Here is a 17428-nt window from a genome sequence, read left to right as displayed (position 1 = left end):
TCCATACTTTAAAGTTCCTAGGACAGAAATGACGAATTTTCAGAGAAACACTTAACTAGAGAATACAGAAATCAAGGCATCAATTTAATTTCACACTCTACCTGCCTTGGACTAATTTGTGTAAATTACATTTCATACTAAGAACCTCAGCCCACGTGACCACAATGGAGAAATAAGCAGCTTGCATCAAATTGAGTTTTTCAGTTATAAATATATAGCTCTTTTTAGTGTGTGAATGTTTAACTGAATTTTCAATAAAGGTTTTATATAAAAATTTCCAAGTGTTAATTTCCACCATTTTCATTGACATGTCAATGTCACTGGGTTTTTACAGATCTAAACAGTGCAGATTAATCCATGTGGATCCATTTTTTCCTCTTTTAGAAAAATGATTACAACCAAATTCTCAGCTTATAGATGTAAGTGAGCAGAGTCAAGGACCCGTTGCATAAAGCTGCATAAAAGTTCCCACTTTGGCCTTCCACTTTCAGGAATGTGGCCAGATAACTGTTGCATGACGAGCAAGCCTTTGCACACGTTTGTGGGTACAATCCTCCAGCTTGTGGCTACCACGTCCACACAGAGCACCTGTCCTTGAGCAAGAGCACCCCACAGCCCAAGAAAAAAGCAAGACCCCAAAATGATCATTCCTTGCCTATTCACTGTAACAAACCTTATGTGACTGGCAGGGGCTTATGCCTGCTCTTAACTCTCCCTAGTCCTTATTATTTGCAGCTACTTACTCCAAAAGATTTTTCCAAATATCTTGGAGGGATGGCATCAGACAATACAATGTACCTTTCTGACGTGTGCCTACATTAAAAGGATTACTATTTCAAATGAGCATAGCCATGCCCCTAAAGTTTATTACTGATCCTGAAAATATCCTCAGTTCTATGAAATCGCTGCTTTCTTTGAGACGTCAAGTTGACGACTAGGACTATCTATAGCAGGGGATAGCAACTTATGGCCCACAGGCCTGCTGCCTGTTTTTGTAAATAAAAGTGGAATTGGAACACAGCCACACTCATTCATTTACATATTGTCTATGGCTGCTTTTGTGCTACAACAGCAGAACCGAGTAGCAGGGACAGAGACCGTATGGCCCACAGAGTCTAAAATATTTGGTATCTGACCCTTTACAGACAAAGTTTGTCAAGCCCTGCTTTCTATGTACTTGGAGCTACGAATGAGAGGAGGAATAATAACAATGACTCTGTAATTCCTAGACACAGGGAGGATGCAACAATTGTGAAAATAAATGGTATTTCTTTTTATTGCCTCTTTACAAAAAGGCATCTAGAATCAATACATTTGGTTTGGGACACCTGATACAGACTTTCAACCAGTGGTTAAGTTATGGGTTTAGCAGAAAACCACTGACTTCAGCTGTCATTCTGTCCCAGGTGCACCTGATCCATCATCTTTGTCCATTTCCTTGGGCTGCCAAATCCCTTCATGAGCAGATCCCAGGTTAATCACATCCGGGAAGCAATAATGAGACTGAATTATAACTAAGACACCCTGACTAATGTTCGCTGAGGTTCTTTCACATTGAAAAGATCACATCTACTGTTCCACTCATGGGTCAAACAAGCAGACCTGCCTTGTGGCTTCTTGGGGGTTGAGGGGTAAGATCTCAGGGAGGAGACTGAACATGGCAAGAAGGGGAGCATCTGTAAAGCCCTGAGGCGCATCCTCAGCAGTCAGCATCTCTGGGCAAGGTGAATGCAGGCATCCAGATGTAAACTGCCTCCCTCCTTGCTCTGCAGCTGATGACAAAGTCAAACTCACTATTTCAGGTCCGTGGAAGTGAGCCCTCTCCATTTGGTTCTTTCCAAAATGGGCAGGGGCAGGACTGTGATATCCAGGGGTGTGTGGGGCAAGTCACACTCTGGGCTTCCTCCTCTCCTCCACCTACCATGGCAACACTGGTCCTTTATGGAGCCCAGAATAAATGTCTGTCAAACACCTTTTCCAGGTCAATGCTCAGGCTGGCATTGAGGCACATGAAGACATGATCTGCCTTCAACGGCCACCATAGGGAACAGCCGAGTCAGCTGAGGGAAAGGATGGGAGGCCTGGGAGAGGAGCTCCACAGCAGCAACCACCGTCCCCACCTCGCAGTGACACTGGCAGGCTCTCCATTTGCTATACCACACTGCGATTCTGCTTACCACCATCTCTGCTCCTTGACCACAAGCCCCACATGGGTGGGCACCCCACCTCACCCATCTCTGTGGCCCCATCATGGTGCTTAATACCTAGATTGGGTTCCTGAATGCAAGGATGGTTGGACAAGCACAACCACCTTAGGACCTTTCAACAGCAGCTGATAAGAGACCTTCTTCCTCCCCCTCCAGCTGTTCCCATGATCACCAGCATTCTTAGAGCTCCTGAATGTACTGTCGTCCAGCCCCCCAACCCCAGGAACTCCCTTAACTAACCTGAAGGTCTCCCTGAGTGTAGGCTGTGAGGCAGATCAGCCACACTCAGGTGTCTAAGAGAAACCAGCATAAGCACCCCCAAAAAGGGCAACAACAAACTGAGACGCTCTTTGAGGGAGTGGTGCATTGTAAAATATGGGCGGACACACCCTTGTCAAGAAGGGATGTCACAGACAGTATGAGAAAAATCCCAGTCCATGAGAAGGCAGCAATTTCTATCAGAACAGGCCTTTTGAAATAACTTGCAAGTGAATTACAGCGGCTGCTTCCTATGGGAGGAAAAATTATTTCAGGTGGCTTCCAGCCCCATGTGCCTCCTTTAATTCAAGTCATATGCAAGAAATATTTATTGAGGGTGGAAGTCTCCCCATAGGTGTGTTTTAAGATCAGGCCACACTGGAGCCCTCTAGTTAGCTTTTTAAAGCTGCCTTAAAAGAACATTTTTAATGCACCATCTCCTTTGCTTTGAACTGATTTCTCATTGCAAACAAACAACCCCCTACAAATATCTGCTTTCTTCTGCTTCTCCTCTGGTCTCGGCTGCCAGGCAAGCACTGAGTGCTTGGGGACACCACCATTAAGATGGTGGTTTTCAATAGAAACTTGGCATTTATCATAGTGAGAGTATTATCTTCTCAACAGAAGCTGACAATTTGTCCTATTCCTCCCTTGAGAGAATCCAGTGAGATCACATTTGCTTCCCCTGCATGCTGTTTCTCCTACTACAACATTTCTTTGCCTGGAAAGAAAATATTGTGACTCCTTGCCATATTCACTTCATTAGCATAAGAGGAAAAAAAGCCAAATCCTCCACTTAGCCTCCCCCAACACTAACTCCAGCTGGGTTAAATCTAGGAGGATCTCAGAATGAGGACTTCCATGGTTCCGGATTTGTCAGAGGGATAGCTGTGGAGGGATGGGGGCAGAGGCTGGGAGCAACTAAGAAACTGGTCCAAAAACCGTCCATTTGGCACACAGAGAGGGCTTTGTGCAGATTAAGGGAGGGAGTTCATCAGAGGGAGTGAACCTGGTGAAAGTCAGCAATTTGGGGGTTCAGAACGGGATGTTGGGGGGAATGGGGAGCAGAAAGGGAATGCAGGCAGGGGAGACTATCATTAAATATCCATGTGCCAGACCCTGGGCAAATGTGTATCTTTTCATTCTTACAACCCCATTGTAAATGAAATTGTATGCCCACTTAACAGATGAGAAACCAGGCTCAGAAGACAGTTGAATCAATAGCCCAGGGTCACAATGCTAACAGCAAATGATCTGGATTCAAGCTCAGGTCTGCCCAATTCCAAAGTTGAGAATTGTTCAACTTCACCCCACATAATCCCCCCATAACCCCACATAATTCCCGACAGTCTGGCAGTAAATGCCAACGGCATCTTCGGTTCATTCAAGAGGCAAAAATGTACCCACAAACACATTCTCCGTGTCCACAGCCAGATTTCTCAACATCAGGGAGGATTGTGCTGTGGCTTAATGTTGTTGGACCCATTTTCATTCCCCAGCCTGGCTGATCACAAGACGGCAAGTCTGGGAGAGAAACTGCCCGATGCCCATCCAAGTACCCCCATCCCTGGTGCCCAGAGGATCCATAACATCTATGAGCCTAGATGAGTCAATGCTCTCACCGTCTCACCAGCTTTTCAAAGTCACTGACCTACCCTGGTACCTCCCAAGCAGCAAGTCTACTGCTTTTCTTAGACTAAAGACAGAAAGAAGAGAAGGAGAGAAGATGAAACAGAGTTGCATATCCCAATTTTTACCCTCCTGACATCCTTCCCTTCTCTGTGTCTATCCTCTATGCCAAAACCTGCCTGAGAATCTACCGACTCTGAAAAGGGCATTGCTGACCAGCTCACCCTGCCCAGATATTCCCTTAGTTCTATTAAGCTTTTGCTGCGGGTTGGAAATAGCTAAGGGATCCTACCATGCAGGGAAATAATGGGTTTCACGTAAGGAAATGCTCCAGATAATGGAATATACTCTCTTAATGCCCCATTTTAAAAAGAAAAATCCTGGCTGGGCAGGGTGGCTCATGCCTGTAATCCTAGCATTTTGGGAGGCCAACACGGGCAGATGCTCACCTCCTTTTAAGGCCAGGAGTTTGAGACCAGCCTGGCCAACATGGCGAAACATCATCTCTACAAAAAATACAAAAAATCAGCCAAGCGTGGTGACAGGCGCCCATAATCCCAGCTACTTGGGAGGCTGAGGCAGGAGAGTTGCTTGAACCTGGGAGGCAGAGGCTGCAGTGAGCCAAGATTGCACCACTGCACTCCAGCTTGGGCAACAAGAGTGAAACTCTGTCTCAAAAAAAAAAAAAAATCCTAATTTTACCCTTTGAAACTCCTTCTCCAATGACTGGAACTTCCCTGCCCTCCGATACAGAGGATCCATTCATTCCACCACTGTTTACTGAGCACCAACTACTGCCCAGGCCACAGGCCAGTCCTGGTGCTACAGGGTGAGTAAACAGACCCAGCCCCACTTGGTGGAATTTACAGTCAGGTCAAGGCAAAGAGACTACACATATCTGACTTCTTGATAAGCCAAGATTCCCTCTTCCGTATTCCCATTATGGATTCTCTCAGCTCCTGGTTTCTTTCCTTGATGACACAATCTGCAATTATTTTTATTATTTCCTTGCTTGCTTTTGGCTGGTCCTCCGCCACCCACACCCCATGCTTGTTAAGCTCCAAGTAAGCAAGGATCTTGTCTGTTCCACTCACCAAGGTGCTCCTGGCTCCTAGCTCGGTACCTGGCATTCAAGGTAATCAAGGTCTGCTGAATGAATCAATGAACAAATGAATGATGCGTGAGGCTGTAGATGCAATGCCTTGTGGGCCTAATGAGGAAGGATGACTGTTTCCCTGCACTAAACAGTCCTACATTGCGGAGCTTTTCAAGATCGAAGCCTCTTTGTTTTTATAGGTTTTCTCCCTCTCGCTTTACACTGAGTTTATTAACATCTTTCCACCCCTTAATATTTGCTATAAATTTAAAAGAAGCCAGAAAACCAAGCTTATTAGAATCATATGTAAAGGAAAAGGAAAGAAAAACTTAAATGAGGATCTGAAAAGCTCTCCCAGGAGGCAAAATAAATGCAATAAACAGATTAGTGGATCAATATATATAAAGATATTTTAACAAACATCAGCCAAATGATACTGGGACAATTTCCAGGCAGTATCCGTTACCAAAAGAAGTTTAATTATTCGAGAAAGAAATGTAAAGAGTGTTCATCAGAAGGATCCACCCAGAAGAACTCTCTTTGGGCCTACATCGGTTCAACTCTTTCATCAAAGCCAGGGCAACCGGCAAGTCAGTTCCACAAACTGGAAGCAGCGGGGTAGCCGGATGGAACTCGAGGTACATCCCACCAAAATTACATAAAACTGAATCGTCGTCTTTATGCTCAGAAGATGCAGGAAGGGCTTTTTAGTTTGCATCATTGCCAGGGTGGGTAGAAGAATTGAGTGGTAAGCTCCCCCACAGGATAGATGGAAAAGATGAATGAGAGAACGAGACAGACAGAGAGAGAGAGAGAGTGTGTGTGTGTGTATATAAAGGCTGTTGCACTAGCAAGCCTACTGCTAGACAGGACTAAAGTGGAAACTCCAGAGTCTCAGAGGACCTGAGTCTCCAACGTTGAAAATAACACCACCAGCTCATGTTTCTAACATTTGTTAAGTGCTCACTCTGTTTCTTAGCAGGATGCTAACAACTATGTGTGCATTAGCTCATTTAATCCTCATGACAACCCTATGGGTTAAAGACCATCATTATCCCCATTTTACAGATAAAGAAAGTGAGGTGGGAAGAAGTTAAATGACCTGCCCAAGGTTACCAAGCTAGTAAACAGATGAGCTGGGTCTAATACCAGACAGACTGAGTGTAAACAACCTATGCTCTTATTAGCAGGCAATATGCTCAGCCAGGGGGGTATGAAAACTATACAGTCTGAGGGCCAAAACCAGCAGCCTCCTGACTTTTGTAAATAAAGTTTTATTGGAATATAGCCACAACCATTCATTTTCATATTGTCTTTGGCTGTCATCGTGATAGCATGGCAGAACTGAATGGTTCTAGGAGACCATCTGGGCCACAAAACTAAAAATAGTTATTATCTGGCCTTTTGCAGAAAAAGTTTGCCAGCCCCTATACTAAGGAGTAAACAATAGAGATTCTCAACTTTTCTACCTATGTACTCCTCCTAAAGGCAAAGTACGTTAAGGGACAGCCCAGAATGACCAGGAACTGATGCAGCCAGAAGCGATCCTGAAGTGTCTGCAAGTGTCACAGTGTTTCAAAAAAGAATTATGCAAATATTGCATTCTGTGCCATAATATTTGTTCTAATATAAAATATTTTAGACAAACTGGCCACGTGCGGTAGCTCACACCTGTAATCCCAGCACTTTGGGAGGCTGAGGTAGGCAGATCACTTGAGGTCTGGAGTCCGAGACCAGCCTGGCTAACATGGCGAAACCCTGTCTCTACTAAAAATACAAAAATTATTCAGGTGTGGTGGCACACGCCTGTAAACCCAGCTACTTAGGAAGCTGAGGCAGGAGAATTGCTTGAACTTGGGAGGCAGAGGTTGCAGTGAGCTGAGGTCACGCCACTATACTCTAGCCTGGGTGACAGAGAGAGACTCCAAAAAAAAAAAAAAAAACAACCAAGCAACCATAGTCAGAGTGACCTTCCTCAAAGATGTACCATAGTAATTCTTCCCCCTGGCCCCGCCCCCAGACGGAGTCTTGCTTTGTCGCCCAGGCTGGAGTGCAATGGTGTGATCTTGGCTCACTGCAACCTCTGCCTCCCAGGTTCAAGCAATTCTCCTGCCTCAGCCTTCTGAGTAGCTGGGATTACAAGCGCCCGCCACCACACCCTGCTAATTTTTGTATTTTTAGTAGAGACAGGGTTTCACCATGTTGGCCAGGCTGGTCTCAAACTCCTAACCTCATGATCCACCCGCCTCAGCCTCCCAAAGTGCTGGGATTACAGGTGTGAACCACTGCGCCCGGCCATACCATAGTAACTCTATGGCACTACAAACAACTGGTCAGGGCCACCCCAAAGAAGATCACCTCAGGATAAACAGCTTAAGTTTAACAACAAACCCAGAGTCCTCACCCAGGAAGTCTAGATTTGAACCTTGGGCCCCACTGCCGTTGGGCTGAGGGGTCTTACATAGTCATTTATGCTCTCCTAGTCTTCCTTACCTAATTTTAAAATAGGGATAATTATCCTACCTCACAGGGCTGTTGGGACAATTACAAGGTAAAAGATACATGAACGGTTCGGGCAAACAGGAATCCCTAAATCTGAACACAAATACCAACGTAGTTGAATGGAAAGCAGTGACATCAATACGTCCTCCCTTTTTGCTAAGAAAACAAGTCTGTTGATAAAAGAAATGGGTTGCTCTTATTAAAGAATAAAAATCGGCTGAGTGTGGTGGCTCACGCCTGTAATCCCAACACTTTGGGAGGCTGAGGCAGGCAGATCACTTGAGTCCAGGAGTTTGAGACCAGCCTCGGCAACACGGTGAAACCCTGTCTCTACTAAAAATACAAAAAAATTAGCCAGGCATGGTGGTGCATGCCTGTAGTCCTAGCTACTTGGGAGGCTGAGGTTGGGGAATCACCTGAGCCCCAGAGACTGAGGCTGCAGTGAGCTGAAATCGTGCTGCTGCACTCCAGCCTGGGAAACCATAGTGAGACCCTGTCTCTAAATAAATAAGTAAAATAAAATAAATAAACAAATAAATAAAACTGTTTCCCTATCAGAGAATCTGCAAGCTCCCTTGCAAACTACTGCAGCATTTCATCTCCCTGTTGCTTTCCATACCCTTGTCATTCCATAAGAAAGCTGGGAATAAGATCAGGAAGCCCGTCTCTGATCATTCCATACTCTCACTTATTTTTCCTTAAGTGAAAAACACCTTAAATTGTTTTGTCAATACTAACACTCTATAAGCAAATCTGAAAATATTTACCTCTGCCGCCAATTATAAAAGATGGTTAGCGACCTCGACAACCCAAAATCTCTAATTTACAACTAATCTACTTTCACAAATTACATCTTCTATAACAGACCACCTAAAAACGACTTCCTGTAAACAAACCACTCTGCTGGGTTTTCTTTTCTTTTTTTTTTAATTTAATTAAATCCTTATTTTGCTCTTTAACTACAAGAAGCTCACTTTTCACTACATTGGGGCAGAATTTTTTTTTTCAAGAGACACAGAAATAATCCCCAAATAGAAGCCCAGAGGGGTGCACAGACAGACAGACTGTGGGTCTGTCTGACCTGCCTTCAGCAGCCACTTGCTCATCTAACACTTGCCGGCCTGTGCTCACGCAAGGCCCCGTGCTGGCTGTTTACCCAGCAGCTGGATTAAATGAAGAAGGCAGAATGTAAACAGGTATGAAGTTAGTGTTCTGGAGCACGCAGGAAGGAGTATTTAAATCTCCTTGGAGGTGGTCAAGGAAGATGTTGACCCTTTTAGAGTGTCAAGCCAAGTGTCTTGACTTCTCCAAACTCCGCGTGAAGGTGACCAATTCATTCTAGTTTGCAAGGCCCAAGTTCCTAGAAACCCCCTTAGTCACAGGCAAACCCAGACAACCAGTCACCCCACCTGCATCCTGCCCAGGTCTTCTCCCTACGAGGAGGAATCATCATAATATTAAGTTGGCCTGTTGTGCACTGGCTCCCATACTCCCCCCCCACCTTTTTTTTTTTTTTTTTGGAGACAGAGTGTCACGCTGTCACCCGGGCTGGAGTGCAGTGGCACGATCTCGGCTCACTGCAACCTCCACCTCCTGGGTTCAAGAGATTCTCCTGCCTCAACCTCCCGAGTAGCTGGGATTACAGGTGCCCGCCACCACGCTCAGTTAATTTTTTGTATTTTTAGTAGAGACGGGGTTTCACCATGTTGGCCAGGCTGGTCTCGAACTCCTGACCTCATGATTCGCCCGCCTTGGCCTCCCAAAGTGCTGGGATTACAGGCGTGAGCCACCGTGCCTGTACCCCACACTCTTTCATCTGTCTCCCACACACTACTTGTACCAAGTAATCATCAACATTTCATGGTAACAGCCCCTCCATCAGATTCTTCCTTCCTGGAAACATCAATGGTCACACAAACGTCCCACAAAGAAGAAAGGCCCATCACCTAGGCTGCAGAAGGTATGTGGCCTTGTGGCAAATCAAATCCCACTTTGCCAGTAACTCGACTTAGGAAGACAACACAAAATGGAGGAAGAAATGGAAGCAGCATATACAAATTCAATCTATTCCATCTCCTATTTATTTTCTGCAAAGTTTTCCTGGTCCTTATTAATGCCAGCTTTCCCTCCGCCATTTAATCTCTGCTTCCATTTCATTCTTAGAGGCCTGTGATTATTCTAATTCAGCATTTGGATGACTTCATTTCCACTCAAGTACACCCAGGTCAACTTGGATAGAAAAGAAAGAGGAGGAGAAGAAAAATAATCAGCTAAAAGCTATTAAATATCAGCCGTGTGCCTCATGATTGGTTTTAAAGGCAGTGGTGAGGTTAGCAACAGTCAGAAACTCAACCCTTTTGCCTCTTCCTGCATATTAACATTTTTTTCTGGGGCTCTCACTAATATGGCTTCGAATGTAAATAAAGTACAGATTGGCAGCCCACTTTTAGCTAATTCACAAATACCAAGTCTGAATATACGGAGCTGTAAAAATTTAGAGGGTGGTAACTTGACAAATCTGGCCGGTCTACAGAGAGACTATTTCTAAGAGGACAAAAGAAGGAAATAAAGAAAGAAAATGGAAGAAAAAGAAAAGCATACAGGACCTGTGTAAGGGGGTATCCTACTGAGGTGGGGGGCGGGTGGGAATCTCCATATCAATGTTCACTCCACCGAACAACAGAGTTCGATTTCAATGCCAAGTCTAAATGAACTGCGCTTTCTCCTCCATAAGAACCACCCCTTGCACCCACTGGCACAAGCTTGAACCATGATTTCTGGTACACTTTCAGTTCCCACTGAACTACATCTAGGGAGAAAAAGGCTTTATTTTCTCATACTAACAACTCCATTGTAAGTGACGTCTTCAGAGGGCCCAGGAGGACTCTGGGAAGGTGAGCTGGTGGAAGTACTTCATACCGGCCCCCCGCCCCTACCCACCCAGGGCTCATTAACTCCTTTGTGCCCAAGGGCTCCCCTACCGCTGGCTCTCCTCTCCTTGCCGCAGCAGAAAAAGTAAATACAGCTAAATCATACCAGGAAATGCGGTCAAACAGCAAAGCTGAAGTTTGAGCCTTGTTCTTCTATTCAGCCTTGTTCCTCTACCTACTATGCAAATGCACATGGCATTTGATTAGCATAATCTCAAAGTTTTCCCAGCTTGCTACCCAGAAGGCATCCTAGTTTTCTATTTGTATATTTTAAAACACTGTTAACGAGCAATAATAATGTCTGATGCCTTTGCCTAACAACAGCTGGCTATATTTTATATACTAAGAGGGAAATGGGAAGTTTTCCTAGAAACCCACTATTTCAGAATCTCCTTTTTGAAGCAAAAATACGAAAATTTAAGAGAAGTAACGTTAGGGTGCTCAATCTTTAGAACTCGACAACCTTACTGGCTTCAGCCGAAATCAGTCTACGGAGGAAAAGTTCACCAGGAAAACACAAAGTTGTTTAGCAGGAGGGTTTACCTGCAAAGCCCCAGGATCATATTACTCGTGGGTAAGGTTTGTTTGCCTCTGCCACCTGGCCTAGAAGGTGGAGGAGGCAGAGGAAGCAGGATTCTCCTGTCTACTCGCTGTGCTGTTTCCCACTGAGCAGCTCGGCCAGGGGTCAGGGGGCAAATAAAGTCCCCTCCCCTTATGACACACTTCCAGAGGGAGATGCTGACACAAACCAGGCAGAAGATTAATAAAACATGGGGACAGTGTTGGCTTTGTTCTGGGCTATTAGAGGAAGAAAATTTAAACACAAAAGTAGCCTTCAGCCAGGGAAGAGCGTGCGCATGGTCCTTCCTGGTCCAGCCTACAATTGTCGTTGAAGAAGGTCTGAAGGGCAACACCCAGGCTCTCCAGAAAAAGGTGGAGCAGAGGACAGGGTGAGGCCCGGGAGGCTGACCACTCCCCGGGCAACCCACCTACATGAACCACTTCAGAGGACAAAGCCTCACGGGAGCTCAGACGTCCACAAAGGACACACAAGACTTTTGTTTTCCAAGCCTCCTCTGAGAGAACCACACGGCACAGAGCTCTGTTTATCTACGACACACATTTAAAGCAAGAAAACACTACCTGAGGATCACAGTCCACTCTCAGGCTTATTTATCTTCTCACAGATCTCATGCCTTTTAAATTTCAACGGGCTTTATGAGACTTTTATTCCAGGTATGACTCTCCTCACACATACAGTATCAAAAAGGGTGTCTGAGTGGGGGCCATGAATGCAGCTTCGCACCTGCACAGAAAACCCCGGAGCTGGGAGATCGCAGGCACCCAGCGCTTCCTCGGGCCTCACTCACCCACAATCGCCCACGCTGGCCGGATAAATGGGAAGGTCTCATTACATTAAAAAAAAATTCACTCTTGTTTTCTTTTTTTCTTCCCCTAAAAAGCTTTCACACACCATTCTCCAGAGCTCAAGTTAACTTTTATGGGCCCCCACACAACCCCAATCCGACACAAAGGGCTCCAAGGACCCTTTCACCTGGTTTCCACAGCGATCTCCCACTTTGACGAGACCTCAAGAGCTGTAACTTTCCACGCCGGTTCCTGGAAGGCCTTTTCTTCCCGGCCACCACAGTGAGGGGCTGGCACAGGAAGGGGTTAAAGCCCTCATGTCAAACCACAAACTCAGGCACTGGCCCAGAAGGGACATGGGAACCAGAGCAGCCCGTGATAAAGGCCGGATTGTAGCAGCCCACTGAATTGGAAATGACTTGTAGGCCTAATGAAACAGAACTTTGGCAGTAACACAGAATGAAAGGAATGAGACAATAAAAGGCAGGAACAAAGGGTGCAGAGTCGTTTCAGCTTAGCAAAATAAGCTCACTTTGTTGTTGGGGAAAGCCAAAGCCGATTAGGATAAACCAATGACTAAGCATAAGTCTTCCAAACTAATTACACAGTTCACCATGTGAAGTATAATTGGAAGCCTCCAAATGCGGGCTGCTTTGCTTTCACAGGAGTTCTAGAAAGCGAGAATTACCTAGCGAGCTCGGCACTGAGCTGCCCTATCATTGCCGGGAACAGCTGAAAGGTGCGGAACCGCTCCATCCGGGACGAAGCCGAGAATTCATTAAGTTTAAAGGCCTCTTTTTGATCTCCAAAATCCTATAAGTGAGAATTTAAGAAACCGGTACTTGAAGGAGGGGCCTGAAGGGGAGAAGGAGGAAGCCCGTGTGTGTGGAGTTTCTTTGATCCAGTGCATTTTAATTACCAGGCTGGGCTCTTCCGGGTGGCTCTGCCGGGAGAACAGTGCAGAACAGGCCGCCTCGTCGCCAGGGTCTACACGGGCATATCTGGAGCATCATTTACCTGCCATTTTTTGGAATGGCCTATATACATCATTCCTGTGTGTATGGAATCAGGAACACAGATAACGTCCACTAAGAAACCCAGGGCAGTAAAACAAATTACTGTATATCAACGTTTTTGACAAATGAACAAAACCTGCTCCTTCTGAGAAAGATGCTGCTTGGTGGTAAAGTGGGAGGTGGGGCTTTATAAACAGTAAAAAGAGGCGAAGGGTAGGTTGTGCACAAACAAGTGACTATCCAGGCTCTCCTCAGCATGGGCTGAGTGATCTTGGAGAACTTCCTCACCTTTCTCAACGTCAGCCTCACCACCTACATAATAGATCTGCCAACCATCTCACTTGACACCCTTGAGAAGCACATTGTAAAATGCATTAGAAAGCTTAGCACCAGTAACTCCAATTCAGAAACAGCGCACAGTAAAAGGATCTTCATAGTAAAACCTGGACCTCAAAAATTCCGAGTTTCATTAATTACATCTAGCTGGTGAAATAGGGAGATGGAAATACTATAACAGTTTTTCTGGCTCTTACTCATAGGATGAAGTTCCAGTTTATAAATAGTGGCTTTTTCCAAATAAAGAATCCCTTCACTGTCCCTGCGTCATGAAGTCCCAAAATAAACTCTAACATGGTTTAGACTGCTGATTATATACCATGCTTATTACTACTGACAACGTATTATTTTGGTTATAGCCTGTAGATACCTTAGATTATAATCTATCCATCCTATTAATGTTTGAATACTTTCTACATTACTGACTTTTCAAACTTAAAACTAACCTTAGGAATAATTCAGTCCAGGGGTCAGCAAACTATGGTCCACAGACCAAATCTGGTTCATCACCTGTTTTTGTAAATAAAGTTTTATTGGCACACAACTACATGCATCTGTTTACCTGCTGGTGATGGCTGCTTTCATCCTGCAAGAGCAGACGTGAGTAGCTGCAACAAGGACTACATGGATTGCAAAGCTGCAAATATTTAATATCTGGCCCTTTTTAAGTTTTCCAACCCCTTCCCTGAGAAGAGAAGCCGAGGCCAGCAAAGGAACAACCCGTCAGGCTGTCCCAGGGAGGTCAGTCCACTGTTAGGCCCAGCATGAAGCCCTGGAGTATCTGCTGCCTTACCCTTCTCCAAGGACAGACAACCCCGGAACAGCTACCCAGGGGTGGGAATGCCATCCTCACCCCTGGGTAGCTCATGGTGACGTGTGGATTCTGCCAACCTGTTAGCTGTTAACCTCAGTTGGCAGAGTCCTTATGCCAGTGGCCACGCTTCGTGACCTGATCTTAAATATAAACAAGTAACAACATCTTTAACCTTGGGGAGAGGGGGTGTATTTTCTGGGAGGAAGGTGGAAGAAAAACACAAAAGGGTTTACAAGCCTCCAATTTAAGTTATTTAAAGCTCCCGGTGTGTCATTCTGTACCCACTCCACTTACAGTAATGACATATTTAAACTCCCTTAGCTCAGCCCCTTGATAGCAGTCTTACCCATCTTGATTGCCACCTGAAATAAACAGTTGGAGAAGCTGCCACCTCGGGCAGGATGGGATGAGGGAGAGGAGAGAGGAATGACGGCAAGGAGACCTAAAAAGAGAGTGGTACACCTTGCATGGAAGCTGTGAAAGGAAAGTTCTAGACTTGGAGGAAAAGGAAGTAGGGTGTGAATTCTGGCTCTTACACTGTCTTACCTGGGTGACCTCTGCTGACACTCAGCCTCCCTGGCCCTGACTGTCTATCTTTGCCAAATAGACTGGAAGATACCAATATCTGCTGCACAGGTAAAATGAGGTGATGAATGTCCAGGTCCCCAGCACTCCGGGGCACACTGAAGGGCACAATATCTTCCTGTCCTTTGCATCTTGCCCATCGTCAGTCCATCTTGGGGACTGATCAGCAGTTGGAACAGGGCGCAGAGTTCAGATGCTGTTATCAGACAAGCCTGGAGGGGGAGTCCACACCCAGCTCTACCTCCTGGAGGGCTGTGACCTTGAGCCCAAGAGACAATCCCACCAAGACCCCACTTAACAGTCTACAACATGGAGAATACCACTACCAGCCCCCCAGAGAAAAATTAAATGAGATAATGTGAGTAAATGGCCTGGCCTAGTATCCCACACTTTGCACTCGCATACACCTCATTAAATTGCAGTTGGTTAAAGAGAGTCAAAAACAATTTCACACAGTTAGAAATGTGTGTGCACAGGGGGTGTACACATGTGTGTGAATATACTTCATGCAAGTGTGTGTGTGTGTGTGTGCGCACATTCATTCTGTTTCCTTCAACCAGAATATAAAGTACCGAAGGGGAGAGGCAGTCTGTCAATTTACCTGTTACCTCCTTTCACAACCACTGGATTTACTCATTGTAGTGCTCCCAAGGCCCAGCAGCAGAGTCTCCCTGACTTTGATCATTCTGGATTCAAATAAGTTATGCCAGAATCCTGAGAGGTGGTGAGTCCTGCCCAAGGGGACACACACAGTAACAAAAGCCACCAGCCAAATGAGAAATAAGCTATTCTGCAGACAGACACAAATAATGCACAGAACCTATGTATGAAAAAAAGCTACTAAAATATGAGCATTGAAGAGCATTATGGCTTTGATACATTCAAAAGCCTCTTTGGTCTTTTAATAAAACACTTGATAAGTCTGCACATCCTGCCAGAGTCCACAAACATTACTGCAAAATTAACTGGGCAGCTTCAGACCCGGCGAGTGCCATGCCAGGGAAGATGGTTTGTGACTGCTTCTCAGACAAAAGGACAACTGTTCTAAGGGGCAGCAATGGTGGCCACTGTGGGCATGGCCAAAGCTTGCAGTGTGTCTTACTGGAGGCATACTGGGTCACAATGATAAGTGTTAATGAAAAACAACAGAGAGAGAAACAGAAATATAGAAAGGAAGAAAGAGAGAGAGAGAGACAGAAAGAAACCAAGGGTTGGGGACGTGCAGAGATGTGCTATGTGTTGGCAAGTAGAAGCCTGTCTGGAATATTCTAAAAGCCCATCTGGGCAGCACCGACTTTTCTGACACAAATAGGCCCATGAGATTCCAAGGCAGGTTATGGCTCGAAAAAGAAATCCCACTTCATGTTTGCAAACACTACCCCTGGACTTGTTTTAAAAGCAGAAAGATAGCAAAGAGGGCTCACCCTCCAGAGCTTTCCATTATGCAAGCCGGACCTGTCTCATTTAATTATTTCCAATCCCTCTCCCTAGGCAGGGTGGGGCTGGGTGATGGACAAATCCCCCTTACTGCTTTAAATCAGTCTGGAAGAGAGAAGTGCTATAACGTACACAGTCATCAACACACTTGGCTATTCTTTAGACCCAGCCATGATGAATCCATCCCCAGCTGACAATACCAGAAAGGGCCATGGGGGAGGCCTTTTCAAAACCAACCTGGAAGGGCAGCTCAGAGCCACTCAGAATGCAAGGCTGGGCTGGAGGAGGCTGGCTTCTCTTTGTTGCACGGTCTCCTATCCAGGCAGAAATTAATACCAGAGACAAGAACATCTCCATTTTGAGGCTGAATAAAGGTCATGGCCCTCATCCCAGACAGTAGTTCACAAACAGACACACCTGGGGACAGGGTCATAGCTGCCTATCACCCTGGGCAAACCAACAGCACAGAACCTTCAGCCTGGCCAGTGGGTGGCTGTGCCTTTGTACCCATGGCAAGCACGACACCCATTGTGGGAGGAAACAAGTGATGGAGCTTAGCACGGGCACTGTGTCTTCTCAGGACGCCTCGGCAGCTCTCTCCCATGTCAGCCCTTCAGCAGGGAAGACCCAAACCTGTCAGGAGGAGACTGTCCCAGACCTGGGCTCCCACGCGATGTCCACAATTACTCAAAGATGCAGGACGCAGCCTCCTTGAACCTGCCATTTCCACAGGGGCCAGAGGAGGGTGGTATACACAAAAGCCAACAAGGGTCAGCCCTCCTAAGGCAACAGGGCCATCTGAGGAATGTGTCATCCTCAGCAAGAACCCACTCTCAAGGCACCATCTCCCTTCACCCACTAGAAAGAGGCCGAATTAAACACCTCACCCACGGTGACATGTCCTATCAGTCGGTCTGACTCTCTATCATACACACACCTTCTCACACTCTGTTTCCTGGCTGCTGTGGGGCTCTTGGGTTGGTCCCAGCCTGTTCCAGAAGCAGAGCCCAGGGGGTAATTTTACTGCTGTCTCACAGACATTCAGGTCAGAGAATGCTGACAGGTACAGGCCTTGCATCGTTTCGGAGTCTCCTTGGGCATTTGACAGGGGAGGGTTCAGCTGCAAAGGGCCCCAGGGAGTCTCAGCTCTCAATGCATTTTCCAAACAGGCACAGAAGGGAGAAGCCCAGCACCAACCTGCAGGCCTCTAGCAGCTTCCATGGGAGCTCCTGCCCTGCGAGTCACAGCCC

At 46.0% G+C, this 17428-nt stretch overlaps 1 protein-coding gene across 7 annotated transcripts in view; it reads right to left on the bottom strand.

Annotated features, from left to right (window-relative positions):
* Positions 1-17428, bottom strand: part of MSI2 (musashi RNA binding protein 2) — a 428034-nt gene that overhangs the window by 265538 nt on the left and 145068 nt on the right. The window lies entirely within an intron of this gene.

This window comes from Pan paniscus, chromosome 19 (assembly GCF_029289425.2).
Source record: "Pan paniscus chromosome 19, NHGRI_mPanPan1-v2.0_pri, whole genome shotgun sequence".
Taxonomy (NCBI): Eukaryota; Metazoa; Chordata; class Mammalia; order Primates; family Hominidae; genus Pan; species Pan paniscus.
Note: the sequence above shows the minus strand (reverse complement) of the source record. Positions and strands in the feature narration are given on the sequence as shown.